Below are 12,290 nucleotides of genomic sequence, written 5' to 3' on the forward strand. Positions count from 1 at the left end.
CAGAAAGGACACATGCACACACACAGACACACACACATACACACACAAACCGAGACTGGAAAGTATTTATTTCTAACTTACAGTTCTATTCACTAGACTGTCTGTCAAACAATGCTGCCCTGTGACCAACACTATGATAATATATAAAGAAACACATCAATCCCTGGGAAACAGCATGGATCAGGGTGTGGTAAAAATCCAGAAACTGTGTCCCTCCCTTCAGGGGTCAAATATCTGGCAAACATCCTGGGGTCAGATCAGAGGCCAGAATCCACTGTGGGGAGCTGATCCATTCCCACAAAGGAGATTTGACTTGCTGGCAGCTGGCAATTTTCCTTTGTGAAATGGGTGTTCCTGGCACTCCATAAAAGTCCTCCCTCCCTCCGCTTTTTTTTCCCTCCACCCCTGCACTCCACACCCTGCTGCACACACCCTCCCACTCCTATACCAATAAAACCCCTCCCTAACATACATTCTGCACACACACATGCCCCCACAACTTCCTCTGCAAACACACCCACATATCTCTCAGATACACGCCCAGGCAGTACAGGGCTTTCTGTCTCATGCCCTCAGTCTTCTCCTAGCATCTTAACACTATATATACTACCCCACACTCCCTCTTCTTTTCATTATCACCTGTACTTATTTTATTTCATTTTAATTTTCCTTCACCTCATCCCGGCCCACCTGCCTTTGCTCCCTGGGCCTGGGAATGCTGGCACTGTAATCTTGTTCTGCACATTTGTAATCTGGAGCTGTCACAAGCAGGAAAGTCATCAGCCTGCATGTGCCTGCCTGTTCTTCTCCTGCAGCTAGGCTAAGAGGGAGGATGGAAGGAAGCTGGCAGGCAGTTCTATTTCTGGAAACTACAGAAACTCTTGTTTTCCCTCCTTAAATTCCCAAGGGAACCATTCCAGGCTTTGCAATAGTCACCATCATTTCTTCTTTCCTCTAATTCTGTTGCAAGTTTTCCTCTGTCCATTCTTCAGATTTACAATATGGTGTCTGTCTGTGGTAGCATCCCTCACATCCTGTCCATTATGACAAGTTACACAAGCCCAGGAGACCCCACAGAAGATATAAAGGACAATGAAAGAGAAGGATAAGATTGTTTATGTCCAACTGGAAAGTTAGGTAATTTAAATATATGTTAATCCCCTGGGATCTATCTGTAGACAAAACATTGAAAAAATGCTGAATCAATAAAATACGGAATGTATTGGTTTATAGCATTTCCATGCTCTCCAATACCTGATAGCTTCACTAAGTTTTTTTTTTTTTTTTAGATGGAGTTTCACTCTGTCACCCAGGCTGGAGTGCAGTGGTGCTATCTCGGGTCACTGCAACCTCCACTTCCCAGGCTCAAGCGATTCTCCTGCCTCAGCCTCCCGAGTAGCTGGGACTAAAGGCGTGTGCCACCACACCCGGCTTTTTGTATTTTTAGTAGAGGTGGGGTTTCACTATGTTGGCCAGGCCGGTCTTGAACTCCTGACCTCAGGTGATCTGCCTGCCTCAGCATCCCAAAGTGCTGGGATTGCAGGCGTGAGCCACTGCTCCCGGCTTCACTAGGGTTTAAAAGTGATCCTCTTGGGCAAATAATTTGCCACAGTTGCCTAGGTTTCTTGTTATTCCTTGGTGAGGAGGATGATGGTTTAGCTAAATAAATATTAAGAAAAATGAGGGTCCTTTATTCATTCCATAATAAAAACGTGAATTTTTAAGAACAGCCATTATTTATGTGAACCTAAATATTACACATAATCTACGACATTGCACTGGACATTAAGCAAAATAGATACTGTTTTCGTCCACTGAAAATTTACCATCTAAAAAAAGATATCAATGGGACCAAAAAAATGTGAATAGCCAGAAACAGATTTGATTATTTTCTTTTAATGTTAAAAATTTAAGTCCCCACTTTCCACATAATAGCATCCCAACATATAAATTTTGCATTCAAAAACCTAACAATCTGGGTCCAATATACCTTTCAACTCTGTATTCCATTTTTCCCCACTAACGCTGTCGTCTACACACTGGACTTAATGATTCCTGAACACAGTCTGTGCTTTACAATGGCATCTGAAGACCAGGGGCCCTGTCGTTTCTATATTGTATCCCTCACAGTTCTCAGTCCAGTGTATTATGCATAATATTGTACTTGGTGAATAAACAGTTGCTGACAGTGAACTTCATGAGAACAAGGCAGTTATAATTAGGGTGGAGTTAGAATTTGCAAAGCTCATTGCATACAGAAAAGGCATGTCCTCTTTGCCTATAAAGTGCCTACTTACTCCCTATATTAACACTGTTTTTCCGTTGCCATAACTGCCCAACAATGTTAATGTATTTCATGGCTCTAGGACATCCTTATTCAGCCTCACATGTCCAGGCTTTACATATCTTTGGACTGGGTTTTACCAGAGACTAACAGGTTGCTATCACCACATGTATCCAAAACACACACGAAACAAGTCAGCACAGCACAAGTGGAGAAAAGAACCAGACCCCACCCCCTTTAAACTAGTAAATTCACCCTCAATTCTGTATGTTGCAGAAATACCATCTTCAGGGATACATTAAGATGCACATTTCATTAATTTCTTCTCTCCTGGGGAATCTTTTCTCTTTTTCATTTTCTTAATGCTTAGCTGCATTTTGATGTTTCCTGTTTCCTTTAACAAGTTACATTTATTAGCTTAAGTACTCCCTTCCATCAACAAACCTTGAAAGCTGGTGCTAGTTCTAGAAATCATTGTTTCCAACCACATGGTTCAGATAATTTAAGAGTCTCATAGTAACAAATACAACTGATTCAAGTTGTCATTAATTTTCCACGGCAATAAACATTACAAAAAGTAATGCAGGCAGGGCATGGTGGCTCACTTTTGTAATCCCAGCACTTTGGGAGGCTAAGGCAGAAGGATTGCTTGAGACCAGAAATTCAAGACTAGCTTGGGCAGCATAGTGAGACCCGGTCTCTAGAAAAAAAAATTTAAAATAAGCCAGATGTGGTGTGCACCTGCGGTCCCAGCTACTCAGGAGGCTGAAGTATTAAGATCACTTGAGCCCAGGAGGTTGAGGCTGTAGTAAACCATGACTGTGCATTCCAGCCTGGGTGACAGAGCAAGATCCTGCCTCAAAAAAAAAAAAAGTAAACCAGAAACGTTTCACAATACTCATGAATATAGGTCACTAAAATTCACAGATGATCTGTAATGTTCTTTTTAACCATTCATTTCAATTCTCTTTTTTTTCTTTTTCCTTTTTTTTTTTTTTTTTTTTTTGTTGAGACGGAGTCTTGCTCTGTCACCCAGACTGAAGTGCAGTGACACGATCTCAGCTCACTGCAACCTCCACCTCCCTGGTTCAAGTGATTCTCCTGCCTCAGCCTCCCAAGTAGCTGGGATTACAGGCGTGCACCACCATGCCCAGCTAATTTTTGTATTTTTTGGTAGAGATGAGGTTTTGCCATGTTGGCTAGGCTGGTCTCGAACTCCTGAACTCAAGTGATCTGCCTGCCTCGGCCTCCTGCCTTTCCTTCAAGCAATATTATTTAAAACCCAGAGTTGTATGTGAGAGCAAATTTAATTTAATCTCATCTATTTGACTACTTTATATTATCAAAGTACTAACAAGCTGTGAAATGGCTCAAAAGAGACAATGAAAGAAAGGAAAAGATTTTTTTTAAATGCCACAAACTGGCTAATCAGATCATGAACAGATGAGAGCTTTAAAAAGAACACACTTTTTTTTTAACCTTTAGTATTATACTACAAGGAATTTCTAAGTTTAGCAAAGTAAAAAAAAAAAATTAGAAAAAAATAGTCTATTATATCAGATACTTTAGAATTTGAGTTTTGAATTAAAAATAATTGAGCAAAGCTTTGCAGAGTTAGGAGTGGGACGGCAGTGGGAGGGAGGAAGAACCACTTGTTGGGGATGGTGGGAAACTGGCATTCTGGGAGCTCCTGTAAAAAGAAACAGAGTTGGCTGGGCATGGTGGCTCACACCTGTAATCCCAGCACTTTGGGAGGGCAAGGCGGGCAGATCACAAGGTCAGGAGTTCGAGACCAGCCTGGCCAACATAGTGAAACCCCATCTCTACTAAAAATACAAAAAAAAGTAGCCAGGCATGGTGGTGGGCACCTGTAATCCCAGCTACTTGGGAGGATGAGGCAGGAGAATCGCTTGAACCCAGGAGGTGAAGATTGTAGTGAGCCAAGATTGCACCACTGTACTCCAGCCTGGGCGACAGTGTGAGACTCTGTGAAAGCAAAGCAAAGCAAAGAAAAGAAAAGAAAAGAAAAGAAAAGAAAAGAAAAAGAAGGAAGGAAAGAAAGGAGGGAAGGGAGGGAAGGACATAGAAAAGGAAGAGAAAGAAAGAAGAAAGAAAGAAAGAAAAAGAAAAGAAAGAAAGAAAAAGAAAGGAAGGGAAGGAAGGAAATAGAGAAAGAAAGTAATTAGCTACCTAGGGTTGGGAGATGGGTCAGGTGATGAGAAGGTTTGGGAGTGTTGGTGGAGGGATATAGGCTTTTTTTTTGAGATAATGAAAATATTCTATAATCAATTGTGATGATGGATACACAACTCTGTGAATATATTAAAAGCCATTAAATTACATACTTTAAATGGGTGACATATGGTATATGAATTATATCTCAATAAATCCATTAAAAAGAAAGAATCTGTAAATGTTAGGGTTTGAGAATTTATGGAATCTAGCTCATTCTAACCTGACTCACTCCACTCCAATTGTGAAACACTTTTTTTTTTCCGTTCATAAGCACATATATCTTAACTGCTTTCAGGCATATTCAAGCCAAGAAAAATGAAAAAGTGCTTGAGTTCATGAACTTTCTGGAGCAAGGGATTGAATTGTAAGCTACTGTACCTTTGACTCAATTTATTTCTGTTCATCTCACAATAAATTTAAGAAAACAGAGGTTTTGTTGCAAGAATAAGTGTGAATTTCATAAACAAATGTTGCAAAGGAATTCACACAATGATGTTAATAGCAATAAAATAAAATAATGACATAAACTTCCAAAGACAAGGAAAAGAGAAAAAGAGGGGAGAAATGCTTGAGGTATGAAAGCCAGCTCTGCAACTTCCTAGCTGGATGACATTTGGCAGAATACTAACCATTCCAAGCTTTGTTTTTTCTCCCTTATAAAATGGAGGTTTTTATAATATTTCAAATTTATTCCAAAGATTAGTGATAATGTACACAAATGCCTGGCATATGGAAGGCACTGAATGAATAAATGGTATTAATAATAACTCTGAAACTAATGGCAAAAACCACAATTACTTTTGCACCAACCTAATATTATTGCAAAAGGACCCATATAAATGCTGTACCCATTAGTCCAACATCTTATGCATATTATCTCATTAATCTTGAGAAAACCTGCAGCAGTCAGGGTAGGCTAGGTTATGTTGCAATAACAGACAACCTCAAAGTCTCAGGTGCTTCAAAACACCCAAAGATTTATTTCTTGGTCTATTTGCATATCTGTCACATGTTGGCTTGGGGCTCCACTCTGCCATCTTTACTCTAGGACTCAGGTTTAAAGAGCTGGTACTATCTGGAACATTTCCAGTCTATTAAAAGGAAGAAGTGGGAGAAGGGGAGGGAAAAGAGACAAACCAGGCATACGGCAAAGGGAGAAGAGTAGCAAATTAGACACAGACTTTCAAAACATATACCTGGAAATTACACGTTACTTCTGCTTCCATTCCACTGGCTAAAGCAAGTCCCAAGGTCATATCTGTCTTCAGAGAGACAGGAGATTACATTTCTAACATGTGCATAGAAGATGGGAAAACAGAGTATTTGTCAACAGCCTTAATGATTAACACACAACTTTTTGAGGGAATTACTTGTTTCCTCAACTTTAAGAAATCAGAGGCATAGGGAGAGTGAGTACTTGCCTGCAGCTATACAGCTAAGAAGTGACAGAGCAAGGGATTCGGACTCAAGTCCTGTGCTGCCTTGTGCTGTTTCTAGCCAGACCCTGAAAACTGAAAACAACCTACCTATAAGGATGTGTGAATGTGTCTTCCACCCACATTTATAGGAAAATGTCCACATTTTCTTTAGGGAACAAATTGGTAACTGCCTTCTCAGAAACCAATTTGGAACAAAAACATTAAGACTCATAAAATGTTTACACACCCTTTGACCTAGTAATCCTAGTTCTGGGAATTCATCCTAAGGGAATTATTCCCAAAAGATAAAATATATATATATAAACTCATGAAAAGATCTAGTGTGACGTTGTTTGTAATAGTGAAGAACTGGAAAGAATCTATACTTTTGACAACAGGAAGAATTAAATAATTATTGATTATACACTCAACACATCATTACAAAGCCACTACTTTATAATTCTGAAGACCATGTAGCAACATGGGAAAAAAGCTCTTGATATAATGTTAAGTAAAAAGCAAAATAAAATTATCTTACTATATTGCAACTGTGTGATACATTTGTGTGGCAAAAACTGCTAACATGCTCCATATTTGCTCTCCCTTCCTCCTCTTAGTAATAGAGTTCCTACCTGCCAGGGATGCCCAGCTATGGACTACATTTTCCAGCCTCCCTTGAATCTAGTTATTGCCATATGACTAAGTTCTTGTCAATAGAATATGAGCAGAAGGAATGTGTGTAACTTCCCAGTTTTGCCCAGAAAAAAACATGTTGAGGCACATGTTCTATAGGTCTTACTTACCCCTACCTCCTAGAAAGGAAAGAGCAATAACTGAAGCAGTTGCCTTAGGTCCAAAGATGAAAGTCACAAGTTAATGGAAAGATACATTTTTTCCTTTTTTTCCTGAGATTTCTTTATTCTAACTTTTATTATTTAAAAAAGCTGAGAAAGTACACTAGCTATAGTTTAAATGCAACTAATCATCAAAATTTATCTTAAATATTGCTTTTCTGGAAGGAAAACAGACCTTCTCTATTTGTGGGAACATTTGAGGAAACTTAAAAAAAAACCCAGAAAATAATAAAGCAGCACATAGAAATGGCTTTTTGAATGGCCCCAATTTGGGCAATTTCATCATTTTGAACAGCCAGAAATGATTAGAGAGCATAAGTGAGAAGGGCTCCGGGCAAGGCACGCTGTACTGCAGGGGATGGGGAGGGGAGAGGTGGAGAGGGTAGAGAGACCAAGAATCTATGCAGCCCTGGGGCAACAGGAAACTCAGACTGTATGTGTGGAGGGCAGGGAGGTGATCTCATTAGTACAGTCTATTAAAAGGAAGAAGTGGGAGAAGGGGAGGGAAAAGAGACAAACCAGTTATTGTTCAATTTTACCAATGCCAACTCCTTTCCCTTTCATAATGCTACTATGGGATACAACATTTATTAGCTCAAGTAAAACCCTGTGGTTTGACTCTAGGGATCAGCATATCTACAAATGCAAAGCCAAGAAAATACTGCATATCTGGAAATTCTTAAGAGAGTGAATCTGATTGTCACAGCTACTTATGAGTCTAAAGGAAAAGGTTTATTATTATTATCTTTTGAGACAGAGTCTCACTCTGTCGCCCAGGCTGAAGTGCAGTGACGGGATCTTGGCTCACTGCAACCTCCGTCTCCTGAGTTCGAGCGATTCTCCTGCTTCGGCCTCCAGAGTAGCTGGGATGACAGGCGCCTGCCACCACGCCTGGCTAATTTTTGTATTTTTAGTAGAGACAGTGTTTCACCATGTTGGCCAGGCTCGTCTCAAACTCCTGACCTCAGGTGATCCACCTGCCTCAGCCTCCCAAAGTGCTGGGATTACAGGCATGAGCCACCGTGCCTGGCCAAGGAAAAGGTTTTAATTCAAGAGAAAGGTGTATTAGTAGCTAACTCTATTTTAAGTACTTTACATGTACTGTATTAACTTATGTAATCCTCCAAAATTCTATTAGATGGGTACAATTACTATTATCTCCATCTCGCAGAAAATAAAACTAAGGCACAGAGCATTCAAGCAACTTTCCCAAGGTCACACAGCTAATAAATGGAAGCCAGGCAGTCAGCTTCAGAATCTGAGTTTTTACCCTCTATCCACAGTGCCTAAATCATTAATAAATCCAACAAAAATATGTAATCGGGACTCCAAACAATAAATTTGCTAACTGGTCTTCCTTAATGCTTATGTTAACCTTTCTAGCAGTATATATAAAATGACTAATGGACAGATTGTTTTTGTTTGAAGTGAATTACATGGCAGTTACTAAGACATGTAAAGACACGGGTGCCTACTAAATATCCCTTTTCCCTCTTCTCTCTCAAACTAATAATACTGCTATTTTAAGCTGGACATAGCACTACCCCGCTAAAAGAACACATTTTGCATCCATGCTTACAGCTTTGTGTGGTCATGTGACTAGGGAGACCCAAATGGAAACAGAATGGTGATTTCTGGGATTTCTCCCCTGGAAAAGGGTACACTGTTCTTCTCCTCCTCCATCCTGTTGCTCCATCCTGCTGCTCCATCCTGCCTTTGGGGTGTGGACATACTGGCTCCCAGCTCCCTGAGGAGGAGGCTTAGCTTCCTGCTAAGAAGATTACCTTGGCCATGTAAGAGCAAAAGCTGAAAGGAACCAGGATCCCTGAAGACAATGAGGCCACCATGCTACCCTTGGGCTGGCTTTCTCCAGAGTTCTTTTTACAGGAAGGAATAATGATATAAATTTTTTCAACTACTATATTGGGGTCTCTATTAAGTTACTTGTACTTGAACTTTATTCAAACTCATTCATAAACCTAATGTTACATGTTTCCACTCAGATTTGGAAACATCAAAAACTCATTTAAAGATACGCAAATTTTCTTATACATTTTGTAAGTAAACAAATGAACAAGACTTTACCTAAATGACTATCAGACTATCAGTCCTTATAAGGGATTTTTATGGCAACTGTTCAAGGCAGTGCTTCCCAACCTTTTTTGTGATATGGCAACCAAAGACAATCATAATTGTACAACACTGGGTAAAACAATTTGGTTGCTCTTGTCCAGAGGCTACTGATCCAGGAGGGCTGCCTACCCCAAGAGCTGTGGGGATCAATTTCTCAATTCCCTACTCCTAACCCATTCACCACAGCCCAGCTCTGATGGCATTCCACAATGAGTGGATTGGTTCTAATTACTGTTAAATAAAAATGGAATCTGGGACTCATTCAAAAATCATTAAAGCTTGAGAAAAGTCATATGAGTAAATTATTTATTGCACTTTATTGTTGGAGAAAGGGTCTTATTGCAAGACTAGTTGAATTACACAGAGGTCATTTCTTATTTCACATAGGGCATTTTAAAAAATGACTTAATTATTCACATGTACACTAAGTATTCCTTTTATATCCAAGATGTCATGGAAGCACCCTTGTGAGTCTAGGGAAGGAGGTAGGTTTTTCAAGGATTGAGTTTATACTATTGAAAACCAAGTTTTATCCGTAAGAGGAAAGAAGGGAACCTCCCTTAGTTATTTTCAGTCTACCAAGAGCTTCCAAATGTGTTCTCTCATTTACTGCTTATCTCCTGGTATGGAAGATGTTAAAGATTTTTAAAATTGGGAAACTATAAGCAACAGAGCTAAAATTCAAAGCTCTTAAATGTCCTCATGCCTGAATTCCTTCCTGGACTTTCCTTTTTTTATTTTTTAATTTAAAATTTATCTCAAGGTAATGTCCTCACAACTCTATAAAATCAAATGGCTTAGTAATAATTACAGTGAAAATCAACTCCTGTCCTGCTCCCCAAAAGAAACCACTCTCAAGCTTTTCTCTTTTTAGTGTTTAGAATGTTTGCCTCCATATCTCAAAAATACATATATTGTCATTTTTCTTTCTAAAATTGTTTATATTTTCCATCTAAGTTATAAATGCACAGAGCTTTAAAAGCCAAATAGCTCCTCAAAGTCTAAAAGACAAAGAGCAGCCCTTTTCCCTGTACAACCTGCACGTTCTAATTCCATTTCCATTCCCAAAAGCAAACATGCTCAAGTCTTTCAGTGTGAGTCACCACACCTGGCCTCAGCTATTTGTTTTGGTGTTTATCTCCACATTTTAAACTGCTGTTTCTTGATTTTTTTTTCAGTTCCAGATATTATTATCTATGACTCCCTTCTGTGAGAGATACAGATTTAGCCTCTTATATTCTCTTCTTATTCTTTCAATATAGTTATATTACAGTGTTTTTCTCTGATAATTATTCAGATTTTTGTTGTTTTGTTTTGTTTTGAGACGGAGTTTTGCTCTTGTTGCTCAGGTTGGAGTGCAATGGCGCGATCTTGGCTCACTGCAACCTCCACCTTCTGAGTTCAAGCCATTCTCCTGCCCCAGCCTCCAGAGTAGCTGGGATTACAGGCATGCGCCACCACGCCCAGCTAATTTTGTATTTTTAGTAGAGACAGGGTTTCTCCATGTTGGTCAGGCTGGTCTCGAACTCCTAACCTCAGGTGATCCACCCACCTCGGCCTCCCAAAGTGCTGGGATTACAAGCATGAGCCACTGTGCCTGGCTGATAATTATTCAGTTTTTACATAATTAAAATGACAAATATTATTCAAAGCTGAGGCATATATATATAAGATTATATTGATACTTTTGGTACAAATTCCTATTTTCCCAGGAGTTATTATTTTATTTGTTTGCTTAATTTTCTACATGCCTATCACAAATTCATTCCCTATTCTTCACCAGAAGTGTAAACCTCCTCTTACTGCATTCAGATTCATAACGTATTCTACAACAAATGATTTTAATTTCCTTGGTGACATCCTTACTGGAGCTGTGTGTCCTGTATTAATCTCGCTTGTTGCTCTTCAGGTTTCCTGCAGAGGTGCTATGCTCAAATCACCTTCACAAAGATCATGTAGATTCCCTTTTCATCTGTAAGGTGATAGATCCCCTATTTCTTGGATCCAATGTCTTCCTCTTTCTTGTTTTCTTCCTCTTATTTTCTTAGATCATATCCTGCAGTAGCTTCCTATAAAAGGATACATGAGACCTAAGGTTTCTGAATTCCTCTGTTTGAAATTATCTTTATTTTGCTCTCACACTTCATTGATAGTTTAGCTGGGTATTGCATTCTAGGTTTAAAAGAAATTATCCTGGCTGGGTGCAGTGGCTCACACCTGTAATCTAGCACTTTGGGGGACCAAGGTGGGCAAATCACAAGGTCAAGAGATCGAGACCATCCTGGCCAACATGATGAAACCCTGTCTCTACTAAAAATACAAAAATTAGCTGGACATGGTGGTGCATGCCTGTAGTCCCCGCTACTTGGGAGGCTGAGGCAGGAGAATCACTTGAACCCAGGAGGCAGAGGTTGCAGTGAGTCGAGATCACACCACTGCACTGTAGCCTGGCGACAGAGCGAGACTCCATCTCAATAAATAAATAAATAAATAAATAAATAAATAAATAAATAAATGAAATTATCCCTCATAATTCTTAAGGCATTGTTCATTGCTTTCCCTAGTCCAATATTGTAGTTGAGCAAGCAGTCTGATGCATTCTGATACCTACTCTTAGCATAAAACGAATTCTTTTTTCTTCTTCTGAAAGCTTTTGGGATTCTCTCATTATTCCCAAGGTCTGACACATCTCAATGGTGTGCCTTGGTGTGGGCCATTTTTTATTTGTTGTGCTGAGTACTTGGTACCTTCGATTTTTAGACATAGCCTTCAGTTCTGGGAACTTTTCTTGTACACTTTTTCCTCCATTTCTTCTCTTTCTTGAGCTCCTTGTAGTCAGATATTGTTCCTACTGGATGGATAGTCTAAGTCTCATACCTTTCCTTTCTTATTGTTTATCTACTCATCTTTTGGTTCTATTTTCAGCAAACTTCCTTAACTTTATCTCCTACTCCTCCTACTGAGGTTTTTAAAATTATATTTTTAGTTTCCAAGAGCTCCTTCCTTTTTTTTCTAATTGTTCTTTTATCATCGCATTCTGCTTTTATTTTATAGATACAAATCTTATAATTTTTGAGGCTATAAATTAGCATTTAAACAGTATTTTTCTATTTTCTATAGTTTCCCTTTGTATTCCATTTTCTGTTTTTCATGTTTCGTCCTCTATTTTAGGTTAGAGGTATGATTTACATGCCTCATGGTATTTTTTTGCCGACTTATATTTAAGAATAGAGCACTCAAAAGCTGATGAAGAGCTCTGTGTGGGTAGATGGGGTTTGTAGAGTGATGCGTTTCACTTTTGTATGGTAGAGAAAGCATTTTATCTGTTGTATATTTAACTTTTTTGGGGAAAAAAACCCCTTTAAT

At 39.1% G+C, this 12,290-nt stretch overlaps 1 long non-coding RNA gene across 2 annotated transcripts in view; it reads right to left on the reverse strand.

Annotated features, from left to right (window-relative positions):
- Positions 1–9,180: 9,180 nt before the first annotated feature.
- The window catches only part of LOC131383692 (uncharacterized), a 35,507-nt gene continuing 32,397 nt past the window's right edge, over positions 9,181–12,290 (reverse strand). For both annotated transcript variants that reach the window (XR_009213919.1, XR_009213918.1), the window contains exon 3: positions 9,181–10,993. This is a non-coding gene — a long non-coding RNA (uncharacterized LOC131383692). The remainder of the gene's footprint in view (positions 10,994–12,290) is intronic.

This window comes from Hylobates moloch, unplaced genomic scaffold, assembly GCF_009828535.3.
Source record: "Hylobates moloch isolate HMO894 unplaced genomic scaffold, HMol_V3 SCAFFOLD_1, whole genome shotgun sequence".
Lineage (NCBI taxonomy): Eukaryota > Metazoa > Chordata > Mammalia > Primates > Hylobatidae > Hylobates > Hylobates moloch.